The 18256-nt window shown below is 40.4% G+C and overlaps 1 protein-coding gene across 1 annotated transcript in view; it reads right to left on the bottom strand.

Moving 5' to 3' along the window:
- LOC118406936 (ras-related and estrogen-regulated growth inhibitor-like) overlaps window positions 1–8102 on the bottom strand; it is a 30572-nt gene extending 22470 nt beyond the window's left edge. The window contains exon 1 of the mRNA XM_035807340.1: window positions 7478–8102. The gene's annotated coding sequence lies outside the window, so the exon portion shown is untranslated. The remainder of the gene's footprint in view (window positions 1–7477) is intronic.
- Between the last annotated feature and the right edge of the window lie 10154 nt (window positions 8103–18256).

The following is an 18256-nucleotide window of genomic DNA, read 5'->3' on the forward strand; positions in this document are numbered from 1 at the left end:
TGCCCTTGACCTAATGCCAGAGGTCGCACGAAAGATGTGTACAGCAATCTAACCGTCCAAAAAAGCAATGAAATGAGAACTAAATTTCTTCGATTACATATTTCACGCTACCGTAGTCTTTGTATTATCCAGTAGTCATGACATTTTAACTACTTCAAGAACTGTGAGTGGCACAAAGTACATGTAAAGTTTGAAGGTCAACTACGTTAGGAAAACGCTATCTAGAGTTAGAAAAAATACTCCAGCTTACAAACCTTTGATTTTTTTGTATTTGTATTAATTTTGTAATTGACAAAGATGAGTTTTCTTGTATGCCAAACGACAGACCATTGGAGAAAATATTGGTCTAGAACTGAGTTTAGTTATGGTATTCTGACGCTCATCAGTCAGAATATTCTTCCCTTAAATAATGGTATTGTACATCTTTATACTACTATGGAGGGAAGTGGATGTATAATTTAGAACTTTAAAGTCGGCGTTGAATTCGTGACTCACTACACGTTTAAGCCATTTAAAAGCCATTTAACTGTGTTGACGATTCAATACCAACGTACAAGTTCTAAAGTACACCAATCAAAATGCCATTTTGTACTTTTAGGACAAAGGATGGAACGTATTTGCGGATCAGAGGTGGAATTTGAACTCGTACTGTGTCTGTGACCGTGTGGGTTGCCTCAGTGATACGTGAGGTTACGTAGCAACGTCTGCTTCATTAATCATAAATGTTTTATCATATAATGATAATGATAGCATTTCTACAACAAGTACAGCTAATGAGAACCAAGACCGTTTCGTGTAAGAATCTGTGGTACCTTTGATGATGGTCCGTTGATTTCCTGGATGTTGTTCGAATTTGAAATCGCAGGAATGTATTTATACCAAATATTCTAGTTATAAGCTCAGTCACATACATTTACGTTATGCATTTTTATGTCACATTTCAGCCAGGCTATGACAGAACTGACTAATCTACGAAAATTTACATGTATTCCGTCAAAAGACAATTTTCTACAGCCCATCCACATTTGCAATCGCCCCGAGAATATCTGCAACTCACTGTCGAAACATGTGGTACAATGTACAATGTAGGGTACAATTTAGCTAGCATACACCAGAAATAAAAACGAGAACGCTTACCAGAACATGAAGACACAGTACATCTTGTTTTCGCCACTGTTGCAAATGTTAGCTCTCAGAGAAAAATGACTCGGATATGACTGGTTAGAACCTGTCCAATGCACTCTGGTGTCGGCTGTATTTGAATAACCTCCGTGCAAGGCATGGCGGGACGAACCATTTCTATGTCTGATGACGTATTTTCCATTTGTTATTGTCGGAAGTACGGAAATGTTGTTAAGTTCATATTTGATCAAAGGATTTTTAAATTGCATTCTCTTCGATTTTTCCGATATATCGTTTTTTTCTGCCTGCAGGCACTATCCTACATGTATAATATTCTCCTTTCTTTCTTGTCATCCTCAAAACATGGTGCTTCTTTCAAGTAGCAAGTAGCTGAAAGCTTTGCTATGTTTCATGTTTTAACCACGTACGTCAGGGCACTCTACTCTTCTCGATACGATTGTTGTGTTCTTTTAGGTGCAGGTTTTGCACAGGAGGCAAAGGTATGAAGCTCACCAATGCACAGGGCCATTCGAAATCAATAAAACCAACGGAAATGTTATACATTTACAAGGATACCCTTTGCCTTCTTAAAGTAGGTGTGAACGAAGTTTACAAGGATGTCTACATAAGCAAGGACACATTCTTCTCACGAAGATGCCTACCCTTTAAGTTTATTATTGAAGGGAAATCAGTGTCCTTCCGTGAGGTGTTGGTATAGCATCACCTTTCCCTACAAAACTAACAGACGTAGGCAGCTTAGCGTATTGTCGAAAGGTAAGAGTTTTGTACCCCAAGTTCGGCACGTAAACCCGTGAGATTTGCAGTCCTTTGCTGGGACAGTCGGTTCCTTTTTTGGCAATAGCCACGCTTCAAACGAGAGAAAGGCCATGGCACACGTCGCAATAGGTGGCACAAAAATGGTCTTTAAACGTACTTAAACCATGCTTAACGTTGACGTCTTTCCCTTCTCTACGGATCTATCCACCACATGTCCCATCCGATATGACAGTTTATTGTTTAGCCGATATATACATACACACAAACAGGCTATTGTGTTGAAAAAAAATTAACCTTAGCGTGGGCTGACTCCTGGCCAATTTCCCGATTTTTAAGCCTAATTCTACGATCGCCGTACCTCCGCAGAAAGGCCTGGCGAAGGCTATCTACCCCCCTCGTATCTAGCAAAATGAAACACCCCGCGTGCACTATCTCCAGTTCAACAACTCCGGGGGGTGTCAGGGTCACGTGCACCCCCGGGAAGACAAATACGCCGTTACGTGCTTGAGAGCAGGGTATTTAAGAGTTTAACATTGATACTTACTAATTACCGGTAATTCTGTATGTTAGAGTGGCAACTGTTCAGGTTTGATAAGTAATGGTAGTAGTGATATGTGTGTAATTGTTTCTGGAAAATGTCAACGTGACTTATACATACATACGCACAGTTGACGTATGACATCATTCTACATTCTTTGTTTTATATTGATATTGATTATGTACATTTGCCATTATGTTTGTTTTTTGATAACCTGTCTGGGATCTATCGCAAAAACATTCTTTGCGCATTTCCCTTTGCTTTTCGTCACAACAACAACAAGCTTTATTGACACGACAAAACAGTGATATGTGCATTCTACATGTACTAAACATAGTATACAGTTGACTAATTGAACTATTTCCTATTGGCAAGAATACGTGGTTAACTTTCATTATCTTTAATGAACGTACGTCGACGGCATACATGTATCTGTGTTGTTTTACAGACATCCCGCGCACGTAGTTACAGGTGCAGGTCAAGTTCATTGTGTCAAGTTCAATACCTTATCACACAAGCAAATTAATCCTATTTTGTCGGTACTAATTAGCAAAGATAACAAACATAAAGCTTGTTGTTCGAAAAACTCAATGTGCAGTTTTTGTTATCAACAACACGTACGTGGTCATGGGGTTTTGACGAGAAGTGCATGGTAGATGATCGAATATGACGTCACATTCGATAATATTGGTTGGCTGATGCTGGAGGAGTTATCCCCTCCGGAAAGGAGATTCATCTGACGAAAACCAGTGGATGCTAGTTGAAACGTCTGACCGTTTCCAAAATCATATCCAGTTGCTTGAGTAACTGCTTTTTGGCGTTGAACCCCCAGGTTTACTCATCCAATATGGCGGACGCCATAAGACGACATATGACGTCACTGTCACGTGGATGATAAAAACTTTATTGTTACACACATTGTTACACACATATTTAAAGTCTAGTCTTACCTATTGAATTGTTAATTATTTCATATATGATTGTTGGTAGGTCAAATATATCAGTCCTGTAGCATTCGTTGGACAAGATTTGTAATGTCAAATGTCGGTCATCAAATATACTTGACTATATATTTGCTCGTTTATCTATATATAAATTGACATTGTTACAAGGTAATGCAATGTTGAGCTAGAACTTTATCAATTTCTATCAAAGGTGACAGCATCAAAGCCTATTATGTCCTTAGAAACAAGATACCTTCAAAGATAAGATAGCGATATCTTCTCAAAGACAGCGGGGGTGATTTTTAAATGATGCAGCCTGAAAACAAATCGTATTTCCGCCTCCAGCTAAGCACGAGCTCGTGTAAGGAATTTACGGGATTGGAGAAGGTCAAGACAATGTGACCTTGACCGCGTGATGTCAATTAGCGATCAAAACGTTCTAATCAAGACAAAGCGGTAAGTTAGCCACGTGGGGGCTCTAACCGCCTTTTTCACTCTGTAGATATTAACCTTGTCAAAGTAGCTGGATTATTCCTGTTTCCGCCTGAAGCTACCAGCCAAATTGTCTTCATCAGATGCAGGTGTTGTAAAATCACTTCCATCCATGCAGAGAGCCGGGTTAGTGATTTAGTGTGCCAACAACGGATAGTGATCGTCTCGTGTGTGTTGGGTTGCATTTCAGACCTCATGTATTGCCCGGTTTGGTTTGGTTTGATTCGGATCTCCGTTAATCAGTGACTGATATGTCACTATTCTTCTTGGAGTCCGGGTGAATCAGAATGATGTAATCACATTGTGGCTGATACGAGACGGAGGTTCACTAGGCCTACATCCTGGTGATATTTAATCACCAACTCCAGACAGAAGGATTTGCACCATCGCCCCACTACTTTTAGAAAGGTGTGGTGGGTTCTCTAACGTGCCTGGGGTATGGCTCTCCACAGACACGGGACCTCCATTTAACGTTCTATCCGAGGGACATCCCTAGCCGAAGCTAGGTACTCATTTTCACCTGATTGAAGTGTCTTTCCCAAGGGCACAAGACGGGTGACACAGCAGGAGTCGAACCTGGGACCTGAGCCAAACACGTTGCCGATTACGCAACACGATATCACAGATATCGTACGATCGTCGTACAGATTTATGTTGTTTACGCTGCCCCATAGGTAGCGTGTAACACGTTTGGACATGTTTCAGACTTGGGGGAACCAAGGAACATCTATCTTTTGTTCAAATGTCACCTGAGAGCTGAGTCAGCTCGTGAATTAGTGAAGACTTTAGTGTAGTGCCGAAGATAATTTCATCAGTTGGTAGATCATAGGACATAGGAGTTTTTTTTTTACACAACCAGTTTTTCTCACCTGCTGACGTTTCAATGTATGTCAGACATCTTCCTCAGAGCTTCCAACTGGAGTTCTGCTTCTTGCCTCTATATGTAGCCGACTTAAGTGTAGTGTTTTTATTTGATCTTCGTTCACAACAATTAAACGTGTAACCCTCTCTCTTGTTCTCTCTTCAACATAAAGATCAAACAAATCTATCTCATTTATCTGACGACGTTTGAAGACATTGCTTTCTTAAATGGGCTAATCAAATTGTACTTACTACCAATGTGTGCAGGAAAGGTATACTTTCTGGTTAGGGTTACGATCTTTGCCGACCTCGACTACACTTCAGTGGTGACCCCAACACGGTTTGGTATTCGAGGTCAACATAAGGGTGGCGGGGCGTGTTAAACTGTTATGGAGAGGCTACTACTCGTATATATTAACTATAGAAAAGACAAGATGATCAGTGGGGGTCCCTCTTCCCTCCCTCCTTCCTTCCTCCCTCTCCCTTTCTCCCTCTCTCTGTGTGTCTCTTTCTCTTGTCTCATTCCCTCTCTCTCTTTCTCTCTCCCTGTCTCTCTTCTTTGCGCCATTTTCTTTTTTCCCTCTCTCTCTTTCTTAATCTTCTCACCTATCAGTAGCTTTCTCTACTCTATCTTTCTTCCTTTCTTTCTCTTGCTGCCGGTCCGAGTTCCTCTTTCCCTCCATCTCACTGTCCCTCACTCCTTCTTTCTCTCTCTCCTTCGCTCCTTCACAGTCTCTCTCTTTCTCCTCACTTCCTCTGTCTTTCCCTGTCTTACCAATGATATATGATGTCGTCTTATAAATGACCCCTTTGAATAAACTCTTAAACAGCAATTTTTGGCAAATGTTCTTCAAAAATATACAACTACCGACGCCACGGTCTCACAGTCACGTATTCCTAGCTTCTTTTTTTCTAAATCGTTTATACTCTTCTTGACGGCTATTGTGTTGTAGAAATGTAGGCATAGTCTCGTAAGTGACGCCTTAGGTCGCCAACGTATCCTCAACTGTTCAACGTACAACGGACATGTAGAGTGGCTGGCAAATAAAACTGCTAACCTATAGCTTAGTTATTAAAAGAAAGAAAAGGAATCACCAGAGAAAAAACGATATCTTCCTGGTTCTAATATTATCAGCTTTGCTGTGAATTCAATCATTCATATTTACGCTGAAGCAGTTAAGTTCTTTCCTAACAATCACTGAGTGGAATTCTTTGAAATTAAGTAATGTAGGCACATCCTCACAACATTTGCAGCAAAATGTACAAATGTTAGGTATGGCAAGTCGCTAAGTGTAATATGACCAGCTGCTGCCGCGCCACGTGCCTACGAAGCTGGTGTGTTACGCTGAAGGGCGGTTATACCGGCTATATGGATACAGATACAGATATAGAATTACGATTAGCTAGACTATGTAGGCCAGGGTCCCTTAAACAACTCATACATTGTTCAAATCAGACGACAACAACCTCCCACCAACCATACAACAATAAACATGACATGCACCGTATAACCTACGGTATGGCACGACATGCCTGTGACAGTTGTGTACATTCTCGTCACCTTTTGTGCGGAAAGAACAATATTTCTCAAGAGGATAGTCTTTCACTGTCATAGGGCACTGTTGTCACAAAACAGGTCTGTTCTGAATCGGTTATATCTTAGTTCACTTATCTAGCCTCCATAGCGGGCTCTCTGGGCATTTTTTCCTCCTTTTTTTAGGGAGTCACATTTTTGGTGGCCATGTCGTTTTGTACTTTTTTTGTGAGCTACCGGCTCTCCAGCAAAAGTGTATTATGTGCATGGGGAAAATGCCCAGAGAGGCTGCTATTGAGGCTAAGTCTTATCTTATCTTCTTTTTACTTCTAATGTCTACGCTTTATTTTCCTCAGAGGCTACAACCGGATTTCGTTCGAACTTCGAAGATTTAACAAATCGCCTAAGGAATGTCAAAGAGCGAACTTCCTTATGTTGTGAGTGTTTTGCTGTCATTAATATCAACCTTTTATGCATGCATTTGGCATCATGACCTGTAATAAAATCAATCACACAAACACAGTTTTACTCGCTGTACGGTCGATCAGTGCTCGCTGTCTGGTGCCTGTTTGTGCATGACGGCAAATTATCTACTTTGTTTATGCCTTAGTGAATGAAGATTGATGAGCTTCGTTCTGTCACGCTTAACATAGACTTGTGGAGAAGCCTGACAGTGTGTCACCCCACTCAGGATGAACTGAACTTCAGTAGCCAAATTGTATACGATTCTTTATTATGTGTTTTATGGAGTACAGACACTGAAAATTTAGATAGAAATACAAAAATCAACGTTACGAATCTTCAACCAAAAATTGGAACTAAAAACATTGGCCTACACGTTAACTCTTGGGTCATTTTCCGCTTTCAAGTTCTGACGTTTTTGCTCTACTTTCCATAACTCGTTACATGCTCGAACTTGAAGAGGTGAAGTTCAACTTACCTGTAACAGTGGTGGATTCTGGAGGAAGAAGAGCGCGTTCGGTCGTCTGTACTACGGTGCGGCAACTACTTAGTATATTCAACAGTCTCTCACAACCTCCTGCTCAGAAAAGTCTTGTAATTTGTATCCGCAGACAGAGCACAACGTTCTGAGGCAATCTGCACTACCTTCTCCTGTAGGATTCCTAGGGTCACGTTTGATAAAAACTTTCTGACGATTTTGTCTCCTCATTTACATACTTTAACTTGAAAAGGTGAAGTTCAACGTACCTGTAACAACAGTCTGACACAACCTCCCGCTCGGAACAGTCTTGTATCCACAGAAGACAGGGCAGAACGTTCTGAGGCAGTCTGCACTACTTACTCCTGTAGGATTCCTACCCGTAATCCCTAGCTGCAGGGCATCTACAGAAGCCAACAGCCGGGCTGATTTGTACCATTCATCACGATACTTTCAGATTCACTAAATCCTTGAAAATAGTCGTCTGTCTTTGTTGTCAATCAAATATATCTCTGTTTTTCACAGTGTCGTCTCACAACTACACATTCGTTATGATGTGTGAATGCATTATCCATATGGAGAAACCCAACAGGTTTTCTCTGACAGAAAGTGATTGACGTTAAAAACAGACGACAGTTTGGGGGCGAATTTTTGGCGCGAACTCTTGCGTGGAGATAGTCCCATTAGAAGTGGTTAGGTTTGATAGGCAACAGCAACCACACGGTGTATCTCTGACCGGACCGTCCTGAATGACACACTGGGCACTGTGGGACCCTTGGACCGTCCGTTGAACATCTGAAGGTGGTAGAAACGTTTCATTACCTAAACTCAAAAACACGGAAGCCAAGAAGCCACGGAATATCAAAGCTTTCGCTGTATACGCTTCTGTGATAATCTCTGTAACTGTACAAAATTAGCAGATGTTCAGTTGTCCTTTTGGAGGGTAAACCATTCCCATAGATGTAAAACGGACTGTCCCCTGAATATGGCGCCAGAAGACCGAAAAAGGACAGGTTGTGATATTCCCAAATTGGCAGTCAATCAGCCCCTCTCGTGAACTGGGCGGGAGGTGGGTTCATTGGCGTTATCTGAAATCCTTTAATTACATGATCCCGCCAATAGAGATGCGGCAGGCGGTTCTGAAGATAAAGCCGTGCATCTGGACATGACATGATACATCCCCAAGCAGATGTAGTGCGCGGCTAGCCTTGATCCCATTCGATTACACCGGGGACTCCTTACACTCGTTACCCTAAAAAAGGAGCGAGTGTAAGGACCCCCGGTAGAAATCGGATGGTACCCAGGCTAGTACGCGGCTCAGTGTTTTACGCTTGTTTCTCGCAACCTCCTTGTTTCTAGTGAAGCATTTTCTGCTTCTTTCAAGTGGTAAACGGTTTTTGCGACGCCCCCAGAGAGCGAGCCTAATATCGCAGTATATGTCCAGTTGCAAGAATTTCAGTAATTGAACAAGCATTTATCTGGAATAGGCGTGGTTTTTATTTTCCAACCTTCTTTGCCTCCCTCCAAGAAAACAGGAAATAGGTAGAAAAGAAAAACACGCGTAAAACATCTAGCAGCACCGGACATCTAGATGAAGCCAGCCTGCTGGGTGCTGCCTTCCCGTCTTCTTCCTCAGTTTTCTTTCCCTGGCTGGATAAAACAGTTTGACATATTGCTTTAACTCTTGGAGAACGACCAAAATATTTGATTCAAAACAAACCACCTTGTGTCTCAAACACTACTGCTATAACTATCAGCTTATTAACTTTAACATTACGATAAAATTAGGACCGCAATCATATTTCTTAAGCAGAAGCATGTGCACATAGCATATGCGGTGCATATAGCCTAGTATCCAAACCTATTATAGCTACCAAATCTCTTTTGCCCTCTTTGGCTAACGTTGCATCAAAATAACGGCTGTAGCATACTATCTATATCTATAAACCTATATATGGGATATTAACCTTATATACTCGAACACGACATTGGGCTATGGTGATTACGTGACCGAGCACCGGATTTGGCTACATGCGGCTAAACCATTAAAACCGACAGATGTTTGCAGTAAATTCTCTCCCATTGAAGCGGAAGAAGAGCACGCTGTACTTAATTCTCTTCTGGTGTGTGAGAAAAGATCGATGCTTCTATCGCTGAAGTGACGTTAGTGTAGAATTGTTGATTTTTTTTGTTTTCGGTATCCCGGGGTGAACATTGAAGCGATTTATCATTATAGAAACACCAGCTGAGACGAATCATACAATTACAGGGTAATGATGATGGAGCATCTCACTGGTCTCTAACCGCAGTTTTGTGCACAGCACGCTCTTCGACTTGCCTCAGGGTCTAAATTAAAAAAGGGAGCTAACTTTACAAAACAGTGTCTGGGGTGAGTTTCAAGGTAAGTTTAGATTGCTGTATTATGTAAAATCGTATGGCCTCGCAACAAAATCTCGCGATGAAGTCCGAGGTTTTCTCCGAAATACTTAATATTGAATGACGTATCATAATAAGGAAATCTAGCCCACACAACTGGACGATTATAACAGTGTGTACCAAGGTGTCACAATCTTGAAATTAAGTAGAATCATATTAACTACTACAAGTATGTATCTTGCATATAATGATGTCCGTCCATCGGATGTCGATGAAGATCTTGACTTCGGAATCTTCGGAAATTTAAATATAAAGAAAACAGAAAAACAAAAAAAAGATTGTCATGTTGAAAAAACGTGGATCTGTAAAGACTGGTGGCCTTGTCACTGTTCAAAACTAACCAACAGTAGTTTGCCCTTGAAACACCTTTCCTCATCGCGGTCTAGTTAGCCTCTAACAGTTACGTCTTATGCGGTTTTCACGGGCTTAGTGTCACCACAGAGACGTGTGAAAGAAAACGGAACACTGCCGATGTTGTAAGGAGGAAAAATGTCGCGGGCTAAACCTCAAGAAAGGCCTCACATGCCTTTCTCTCTGCATCGCTTGTTTTGAAAGCGGTCTTGCGAGCCTTGCACTAAAACCTTCACACTTAGATCTTCTGTACACTTTAGTTACACAACGCAAATCCGGGGATTTAGTTCGCCGACACTATCTGTTAATGGCCTGCGTCTGGAAGCAGGTCGAGGGCACAGAGTTCGTTTCAAAAGATACGGGAGGATCAAAAGTCCATCAGTGAAGATCGCGGGGTTTGGGAAGGGTAGGAGCGATGGCAAAGAGCCAGGATACGTACGTGTGACTTTGAAACTACAATAATGTTGGATTTGGGGGACTAGGATCTGTTGAGGTGCCGAGAGATTTGGTGGTTTCTTTTACTCTCCAAGCAGAGGTTAGGCTCCGACTGTTTTTTATAACTTTTTTTAGTCGTTTTTATCGGTCTTTTTATTTTGTATTGTATCTTTTATTGTCAAAACCTAACTTTGACAATACAAGATACAATACAAAATAGAAAGCCCGATAAAAACGAATAAAAAAATGTTTAAAAAAAAACCTCTGCCTGGAGAGTAGGTTCCAACACGATTCAAAGTTAAGTGGCACCAAGATGCGTACGTGTGGTTCTGAAGCTACAAGAATGTTGGTTTGGGGGACCAGGATCTGTTGAAGTACCGAGACATTTGCTGTTTTTTTCTTTCATATTAATTCTCACATGATTCAACGCGTACGTTAAGTGGACCTAGCGTGAAACCTACCACCATTGTTTTAAGGGGTATGCTTGCCCTACAATGTTTCCCCCACGTAAAAAATCAAAACTGTATGTTTCAATAAAACAAAGATGTTCTTTCTGGTTACCCTATAAAGTGTCTTTTATATTGCTCTTTTTAGTCACAATCTTTGCACTGACTTTTCTTCTGTTCTTACTGAAAAACATGTATACAGGGAGGTTGACTAATCTGAGGTTTTTAACCTCCTTGATGTATAGAAACATATCCATGCCTCTTTCTAATGGTTGCCCTTGATTCAGGACACCCAAGGTTATCTGAGTTGAGTGTCGGTTAGAAGAAAGGAAAAGATGAAGAGTCGCACCTGTCTGTGTATGTGCCCGTAGCAAACCGTGCTTTGCCAAGGTCCCTAGATCTGATCTACAAGATATATCTTACACCTTAGGTGGTGAGAGACGGGTTGTTCTGAAGGAATGTATGGATGAATGAGACGCGGTGACCTTAAATGAATGAATGTATGAAGGAAGGAATGGGTGAATGAATGAATGAATGAATGAATGAATGAATGAATGAATGAATGATTTTAGGTAAAAATCGATGGATGGATGGAGGAATGAATGAATGAGACGTGATGATCCTGAATGAATGAATGAATGGATGGATGAACAGATAAATGAACGAATGAAATAAATGAATGAATGAATGAATGAAATGAAATGAAATGATGAACGAACGAATTAATGAATGGATGGATGAATGACTAGAAGTGCCCTCCATACACCATACTAGTACTCGCGTGTTTGACAATGATGACAGTTGACGTGTTGTAGCAAATTTCATTAACCCAGATTTACAATAAGCCCGGGAACCCGCAACATTAGATGGTTCATATTAGCCTCCAATATACGGTCTGCGATTCACAATTAATCTATCCGTCTTATGTAATCAGCCGATGCCTTCCATTGAGAGAAAGGTCCAGTTGCAGCTGGTACACATATAAGTTGGGTCTGTCATGTTCGGGCGCTGTTTCATTGAAAGTAATGGGTTGTGATTGGCAAACATGATATTAAATGATATGCCAGGAAATGGAACATGGCGAGCATGAATTCCTCCTACCTCATAAAGTCCTAATATGTATATCTTGCCAACTTGTCAACGAAAACAAGATAACAAATGTCTGAAATACAGTAAGCGGTCCATCCTGCCGGTCTCCAGTTACACTATCTTCAACCTCACATCCTGTCACATCACAATATCTTAATAACTACGGACACGTACCAAAACAAACATAACCCACAGGACGTAAACAATACCTTCATTTGCAAATTTTACGGAGGTAATGTCGAAAAAAGCTGCATCTATTTCATGATAACAGACACACACGAAAACCCACAAGTCGAAAACAATACCTTCATTTGTGAATTCCACGGAGGTAAAAAAAATAAGACGTCGAAATGAAAGCTGCGCCTACTTCACGATGAACCCTGGCTTTTCCAACAACCTTTTAACTGTTTTTGTCATCACAAACCGGGTAAAGAACTCACCTGTCATGCACACGACATCTTCAGTGTCAAAGGCACATGCGAAGGAATTCCTTCCAGACCTTAAGACGTAAGAGTTAAGAGGGTCTCCTTAAAGCTTACTCAAAGATCCTCCAGGAGGCCGAGAGTTCGACATTTGAAACTCGGAGCAGATTTCAGGGGTCAGGCATCGCAAGCATAAGTCTTTTAATAAGAAACATCACGGAGAGATCATAGAAGATGACAGGCGGTGATTTTAAAAGCACGTGAGGGGCGTGATGATTGACAGGAAGAGTAAGGCGCAGTTTTAAACGTATAGGAGTCGTTCTGTTGCGTTCTAATATGCGTTCCATAGCGTTCTGTTGCGTTGGAACTTGCATTTGAAACATTAGCATTAGGAACAGTCTAGTTTTGTGACACGTATCACATACTGTACGACAAGGTGATACCCATGGGCCAGGTACTATTCAGGCTAAAGCTATGAAATATTGCAATAACGTGCTTAACTGCATACAGTGTAGACGTTTTGGTCTCTATTTTCTGCATCTTTAAGTTAAAAGCTTGTGTGTTTGGCCTTTAAAAGTGGTCGTCCTTGTCTGTCGGTAGATTTCGTAGGAATATTTGTTGTGTTTAGAATGCGTTATGTAATACGTAGATATAGAAAATAAGACGACGTTCCACCTTTTCTGCTTACCTGGACACGTCATCTTGCGGTTTTGTCACGAATTGCATCATGATCTATACCACACAGTCTTTGCGAAGCAAGTTTTATATTTTACCCGTTTTTTCTTCTCGAGAACTTTCTCTACATAGTCCCAAAAAAACACATCCCGCACTTCTAAATTTTAGACCAATCTCTCACTGTGGTAACGCAGAACAATTTAGCATGACAATGTCTTTAAATTCATCTTCAAGAGAAAACCCTCAGTATATGAGAAGAGGCAATTTGACATAAATGCATTCTGTGGATTTGGACATATTCTTTCAGAAGACGTGGTTTCAAAATCCGTGCGCTGGTTATATTAAGATATACAAGATCAAAGGTACGAACATAAAACTGACCGAAATGTGTTGCACAATATGAGAGGGGTCGCTGACCTTGAGTGGCCAGACGTTTGCCCCACTTCGATAAACTGCCCTCCCGTCATGCCCTGCGCCATGCCCTATCTGCTGTGCAAACACGGCGGAAGTCAAACATCATTATAAACCCATTATACAAGACCCCCCTCAACGAGCAAATAAACAAGTAGTCCCCATTTGTCATTGGATGTAGGTAATAATAAGCCTTGATTACAAATCAATTCAATTTTTGAACACCTTTAGCAGGTGTCTAATAGTATCACAATGAGCGTTTTTTCCTTGTTGCCAGTCACTACTTGCATAATCGTCGTTGTATTCATAATTTCGTAATACATATGCAAAGTTGCAATTTTGCTGTAAAAATGTACTTAAACGTTATCTCGGGTCACTGACCTTGTACTTAGTGTTGTACTTAGAACTCGATGCGCTACTTAGGCTGACCATTGGCTACTTGTATAATCGTCGTTTTGTTCATATTTTTCAAAAGACATATGCAAAGTTGCAAACTTGCCGTTAAAATGTATTTAAACGTTATATCAGGTCATTGACCGCTTTGAAGACTTGAAGAAGTGTTGTACTTAGGATTTAATGCGCTACTTGTGCTGACCACTCACTACTTGTATAATCGTCGCTTTATTCATTATTTTTCAAAAGTCATATGCAAAGTTGCAAACTTCCCGTTAAATATTGGGTCACTGGCCTATGAAGTTTTATTCAGTTTTAAAGATTTGAAGAAGTGTTGTACTTAGTGTGCTACTTAGACTGGCTATTATTTGCGATCGATAGCCACTGTACGATTTCATTTTCTGGAATGTAGATACTTAACGTTATATATATTGTATAATCTTGACTACTTGTGCATTACACATAATGAAAGTGCAAAAGAACAGTAAGTTCAGTTCAGTACATCTTCAGGGGTATCTTCTCTGGATAGCTTTAAAGAACGCTTGCAGATAGATGTGCTAAAGTTAGGTGTGACAGGTTGTTCGGTGTAATATAACCAGCTGCTGCCACGCCGCGTGCCTGCGAAGCTGGTGTGTTACGCCGAACGGCGGTTATACTGGCTATATAGATACAGATACAGATCGTTAGCCACTGTACGATTTCATTTTCTAGAATGTAGATGCTTAACGTTATATATATATATATATATATATTGTATAATCTTGACTACTTGTGCATTACACAACGAAAGTGCAAAAGAACAGTAAGTTCAGTTCAGTACAGTCATCCATCTGGTGCTGAAAGAGCGAGAGAACATGTGCTTTAAATGTTTTGATAAATGGTACAACGCGAGCGATAGTGGACGTCTTTGGTGACCTACATATGTGACACAAGAACCCTTAAGATTTGAAGGACATGTAAGTCAAACATTTCAGATTACGCCACAGCTTTTGTTCGCAAGACTGGGAGCTCGAGCAAACCAAAGACGTTATATAACGTCCTGGAGCAAAAAGACAACAACATAGATACGAAAACAGAAATGCAACCAGCAAAATACATGTACGAATCTTGTTCAACACAACACACGAATGTAGATGCCATCAAATACAATCGACCAGTTTGGGCCGTATTTGATAATCGCCGAAAGGCCACCAAATTTAAAAATTGCGAAAGTGTCAAGCTTATCTTTTCCTTGAAAATTTACACCATCATATCGAACGGGGCGGGAAAATCGGCCGATCTCTAAAATGGTCGCGCAATGGTCATTCAGCGTTCGCAGACTCGTCGGCCGATTGATTTTCCTGCTTTGTGACAGAAGTATCAATAGTAAACACTCTTTAACTTTGCTCTGGCCACTGTACTGAAGTTTGTTTTTGTGTCACGATTACGCGATTATCCCTGATAAACATCCTGTAGGTTGGATTAGATCACCCTGATCCCTTAACCCCGAATTAAACTGTTTTTATAAGGAACCAAACCAGCATTTCCAAGTACCTTGTAGGATAGAATACCTTCCACTGTGTTTGGAGAATCTTGATCAATACATGAATAAAAAGACATTATGTTGCACTTGAAATAGTGCATTAAGTGATCACTTTCTGTAAGTTTTTCTCTTTTAATATAAATGTGCTAAAAATGCTAAAAAAATGTCCACTTGATTATCCTTCTTTAGAAATGTTTTCTTCACGTACCGGATATTAGTAGTATTGAAACTTTCTTAAGTATAATAATTCCTTTGTAAGCGTCAAACACAGACGCTAGTTTGAAGAACTGCTTCACGTAAGGAGGCGGAAACATTGTCTGAGGATGTTATTCTAAAACTTAGGTAGCTTACCGGATGAACCCGCCGAAGATCCTTTCGCTTGTTATGTTTTGTAAGAATAGGTACTTGTTGAAAACAAGAATATCTTTTATACTAGTTGGCTTCCCAGTAATTCTATTTGTTGGTTGTTCAGTTTGCTGGTTGTCTGGCTAGCTGGTTCTAGTTTTAATGAAATGTATTTTGAATTTTGCTGCCCGTTTCTGCCTCCATAACAGTAGTTTGTAACAGAAGATGACAGCTAGACACTAGTATATAATGCTTAATAAATCACTGGTGCCTTATGTCAGGGATAAGTAGATTTATCTATGCATTGTATGTATATATGTGTGTTTCTTATGTAACGTTATATAACAACGCCATTCGAAGGCTTCCATCATGTGTACAACGGCTTGCTATGTTGAAAAAAGTGCCTCCTATAACATCTGCTTGGAGATATTAGAACCACCAATGAGTTCCACCTTGACAAAACATGTACAAGAACAAATATTTTGGTAAATTGTTCTCTAAATTTGACAAATTTCTTCCATTTTCCAGCAACTCGAGGAGTCTGGTAGAAAGTATGGTAGGACAGGAAGTTATCATAATTTTCAAGCAGATGTAAGACTCCGATTCTTGCAACATCGCTATACTTTTCTTGTATTGTATGCTTAACAATTCACATAAGCCGGCGTAAGACAATAGCCTGGGTATCGTCCGGGCAGTATTTTGTTCTTATATTCGCTTCTGCCAGTAGGAATAGCACCGAAGCGACTGTATATAACGTTAGTGTATAATAAAAGACGGGACAAGAAGCGATTGTGTATAGAGCATTTTAAACGTCGGAGCGAACTACAATCAGGATGATACCGAGCCTAGTAAGACACAGAAAGAGCCAAATCCTTACATCTGCTTGGAAATTGGAATCTGGTAGAAGTTACTTCTGAGTCAGTGAGTTAGAGGATGATTCAGACTGTTTAGATTCATTGTAAGAGCAAGTAGGTCATTACGCATGGCGGCGTGAATGTACATAAACATGTGGTGGTCTTCAGTTCTGTTCTTCTGTATGGGAATTTCTCGACAATATCGATTACGTCTTGCAAAGAATAAAGAGCCATTCCTGATCATTTCTGGGAACGCAGCGTTGGTCGTTTTTAAAACAATGAAACAAAAATTCTAAAGATTTAAAATGCTTATATGACGCATTTTTAGAAAATGGTATAAAATTGATATTGATATATCACGTATATACTAATATTACGTCATTATAGATTCATGCACAGAAGCTAATTCCAATTATCAAGGCAAATACAGGCTTATTGATTGAGATAGTCTATGTGAGATATGTGTCTGCTTGAGTTTTAAATACTACTGTCTAATGCTAAAGAAGTTGGGTTTGTCTTCTGATTTAGAAGCAATGGACGACGGTTTCTTTCTAAAAAGGCCCACTGCTCCGCTGAGCCGAAAGCTACAAAGGTACAATTTTGTATTTCTATAGTTCTAAGTCTGGTTGGAGATCAGTATACAACATAAATAGATTGACCATACTAGCCTAGTCCACGGCCTTGGCCGACAATGTTGAAAATCGGAAGCTGGAAATGTCAACTCAAACATGTCAGCAAACTCCGAGTGTTATCAGTGGTGACATTTAGAAGACCTAGACTAGTTTAGTTCCAGGCGACGTCCGAACTTCACACAAGTAAAGAACTTCCGAATCGTCGTGCTGAATGCAGCTTGCCAGTTCCTGTTTGGATGAGTTTCAAAATAGTCTAAAGTAACTGTTGTTCGTTGAATTAAATGAAGCATTTTGCGTCTTTTTTTTTAATCCTTAGAAGGTAGAAGGATTTTAGTAATTGTTGTTTAAGAAGAATGTCAGTAGAGAAAGTATCAGTTTCAAATCGGTTTAAGGTAACTGATGTTTATCTCCATGAATGTTTATTTTCTCTTTAGTGAAATAAAGACGTTTTAGTGATGTTCTTGCCGTTGGTTTAAGTGAATGTCGTTAGAGAATGTGACCACGAACTGACGTTAAATTGATGACAATCTAATCTCCAAGAAGTTTTCAAGTCTGCCTTGTTTTTCTATCTTTTTTTGTGGCCGATATGTTATGTACGTCTTTCTTTTATCATGGCGAACTTGGGGGCATCTTTCTCGTGTGAAATTGACTACGCGACGTATCTGCTTGGAGCGTACTATCAAGTGCTAACGTTAACTAGCCCCACTGTTGAAGCAACAGACAGTTCTCCGGTGCGATGTGTTTGTTCTGCCTAATGCCTGCCGCGTTAAGCCGACACCCAGAGTTGACAAAACACGACAGTCACTGCGCCAGACAAACGAGCTACGAAAACACGGTGACGTATATGAACTTGAGATGACGTTGTGTAAAAACGCGTACCTGTGTGTAAGAGGACAACACAATGGTTACTTTGTTAGGTGTCGTTTGTTTTCCCAACTTGGCAAGCGGACAAGTGCTGTCAGGGAAGGAGGAAGAGCTTAAAAGGACAGCAAACACGACTGAATGTCAATGTTAACGTTTAAGGTGAGGTAAGAAGG

This window comes from Branchiostoma floridae, chromosome 19 (genome assembly GCF_000003815.2).
Source record: "Branchiostoma floridae strain S238N-H82 chromosome 19, Bfl_VNyyK, whole genome shotgun sequence".
Lineage (NCBI taxonomy): Eukaryota > Metazoa > Chordata > Leptocardii > Amphioxiformes > Branchiostomatidae > Branchiostoma > Branchiostoma floridae.